Source organism: Euprymna scolopes, chromosome 5 (assembly GCF_053919585.1).
Source record: "Euprymna scolopes isolate OS-2025 chromosome 5, ASM5391958v1, whole genome shotgun sequence".
Classification (NCBI taxonomy): Eukaryota; Metazoa; Mollusca; class Cephalopoda; order Sepiida; family Sepiolidae; genus Euprymna; species Euprymna scolopes.
This window is the reverse complement of record NC_136486.1, coordinates 13,321,880-13,325,282: the sequence shown is the minus strand read 5'-3', so window position 1 is coordinate 13,325,282 and position 3,403 is coordinate 13,321,880.

The window sequence follows — 3,403 nt, the reverse complement described above, 5'->3', positions numbered from 1 at the left end:
AATTATGTGTAAAGATCAAGCTCAGAAGTTTGTCAAAACATGGAGTGTCCCCAAGACGAGAGCCATTCATTTCAATTGATGCCAGACAGGGATCAAAGCGTTGATGATGTAAAGATAGAAGCTTGGTTTTAGACGCATTAAAATTTACTAGCCACCTCTTTCCTCACGTGCTCAAAATTATGAGAGAGAGAGAGTTCCTATAGATAGTAATATCATCAGCATACATGTGAAAAAAATGATCTTAAGGTGTGATTTGGGAGATCATTGATGTAGATAAGGAAGAGAGTTGGGTCCAGGATCGACCCCTGAGGGACTCCAGCATTAATAATGTGAGCCTCTGATTTCTGCCCATCAGCAACTACTCTTATGAACCTATAAGAGAGAAATGATTTAATAATTGAGAATATTAACTTGAGAAATTAAATACTGATATTTTCTATTGCCCACCATAGTGTCAGGTGTATTTTAAACCTCCCATTCATTGGTTCTATTAATAAATAATATACTGATAGGATTATGTCCGTTTTATCCCGTTGCTTTATGTGGTAAAACCCCATGTGATATTTTGTACTAGTAATGATTTCCAAGCCTTTCAGAAAGATGTTCGTTCCACACTAGATAAAAGTTTAGTAGTTTATGAATTTAAATGTCAGTATGAGGCTTACAATGTGGGTCGAACTCTTCAACGCTTGGAAGTCACATAACACATCCATGCATGTTTTCGCAAGTCACAGGGGCCGAAAAAAATATATTGACAAAAGTATCTGGGCGTTTAAGGAATACATCCGGGCACTCACCAATTCAAAGGTCAGCAATTAGGTAGAATTTGTATGACAATAAATTGTGTGTATTCGAATAGCTGTTTTCGCATTATACACAATACCCACTCTGTAACGTACCTATCCCGGGCGCCACCAAATGACTCAATAATCATCGTCTAGATTGCGGTGCACGAGTCTGAGGTAATTTTAGAATTTCAGCATCACAACAAAACACGGAAGATTGGAGAAATTAAAAATCTATCTTGAGCCAACCCTTGACAGAAGCAGACTACATAAATTCTAGCTGACAGCCCATCAGGGCGTGAAAAATACAAATAAGGATGTTTACTTCTATTAAAACGCTCTCACTGATGAAGGGAGAAAAGCAATCGAGTTTTCTTGTCTTAATGAGACATGAAACGAATCATTTTGTCATAAGAGATTAAAATTCTAACCCGAAATCGGAAATTGTCATATTTCTAAATGAAATGAGCGGAACAGAAGTGCAAATTTGTCGCCGTGTGCGTGTTTCCATGTGAGGGCAAAATTAAATTTAAGATTATAAATAGAGGATAGTGGATTCGACTTATTATTCGAGCACCGTGAATTCTACATATCCAAGGAATGTATATCCACAATATGCGTCGGGAATTCGATCGGTCTAAGGAAATCACACGGTCATATAATTTGACTACCGTGGATTCGATATATTCAAAGAGGGCACTATGCTGTTATAAAGTTCAGAATCACACATTCATCTGGATATACAACCAGTTTAAAAGGTTGATGAAGAAATTATTTTTCCTCCTGGTTTAATCGGAATATTTTTATCACTTGCTTGAAAAACTTGTTGGACTGTTTTTTCCTTAAAAAATTACGATTTTGAACTTTAGATAACCATAGACGTGGTGCTCATCAATCCACATGGTGACTCGCATTTCTTTTCGCAACTACGAAAACTTTGCGTCCTATAATCAAGAACTTTAAGAGATTCTCATTTCTCTCATAATTTTTTATAGAGAAAGAGTGGCGGAATCTTGCTAAATTCAGCTACTCTGATGAGTCATAGACGACAAAACACGTGTCAGTAGATAATTATATTTTAAAAACAATATATATGCCGCTCCCCATATGGGGGTACCAAATTAGTTAAATGGAAAATTATTCCCAACTCGCCTTTAGGTAAAAATGCACGTTTGTAAATAATTCGTTCAAAACGTATCGCAAAAACAAAAAACAAATAACATCTCTCTCTCCCCCCCTCTCTCTCTCTCCCTCTGTGTGTGTGTATATATATATATATATATATATATATATATATATATATATATATATATATATATATATATATATATAAAGTCCTCTCAATAATGAAAAAGTCCTCTCGTCACGATCTTTGTTGCGAACCTGATTGTTTAAGTAGTGGTCAATTAGGTATTGCTGAAATAACAAATATTATGGAATGTTTGCAAATATTTGCCTTTTGCCAGAATTCGTGCTATTCTGTATTTACTTTTGAAAAATGAGCAAACAAACAGTACAACAAGAAAATCACTTGATATTTACATTCGAGACGTGGGTGTTAAGTTGACAGCATCCATTTTGTTTCACTGTCAATAATCAGACATTTTCACTTTACGAAACAGCGGAGAAGAAAAAATAAAATTGACCACACATTTTATTAGTAGATTTTACGTGGTGTTAAACCCGTAGACACAATTCGACAAGAATAAGAACATTCTCAACTTAATATAAAAAGAAACGGATATTGTAAAGATACGTCAATTCAAATTGCGCGGTTAGTGATGAAAATTGTATTTTAAACTTTATTTAATGCGACTGATAATTTTATAGAGTTAATTACCCGTCCGAGGGTAGGTAAAATTATTTTAAATGTGTTGTATATTACCCATTCCCGCAAAGGAAACAATGTTTCATAAGGTACAATTATCTGATACGTGTAATACCCGTCCTAGGGTAGGTAAAATATTCATTTGCTCGAAAAAGCTAATGATACATAGACATTAAAAATTCCTTTATCCGAAGAATAGCAAATATGTTCAAAATCAACTTCAATTTTCTCATTGTTTATACGGTCCCGAGCAACGCCGGGTAGCCCAGCTAGTTTTAATTTATAAAACTCACTATGTGTGTCTGTCTGTCTGTATGTCTGTCTTCATATTTTTAAACTCTATCTCTCCAGAAACTAAAAGTCACAAATGATCGGATTTTTTATGGACCGTTCTTTTATGAGCTTTAGTTAAAATAGTTTTTAAGGGGTCAAAATTAAGTCAAAATTGAAAATATCTTGATACATTATGTATATCTATCTTAGTTTATTTTTAATTAGTTCATATGTGTGTTACATTGGTACAGTGGTAACGTTACCAGCTTTGAACATTACAGTTTTGCTTTCGGTTTCGATTCTATTGATGGCACTCAAATACTTTTTTTTGACTTTTGAAATCACGGCTCTATAACAAAATAAACGAACTCTGGGCAAATTAAAATATCATATTTAAGCGTATTTTACGCCCGAGAAAAGCCCCACCACGCTAGTGCTATTTAAAAATGCCGAATGTTATAACAGTGAAAATGCTATTTCAAAATCAAATACGTAAAGGATTTAAAACCAACTAAAA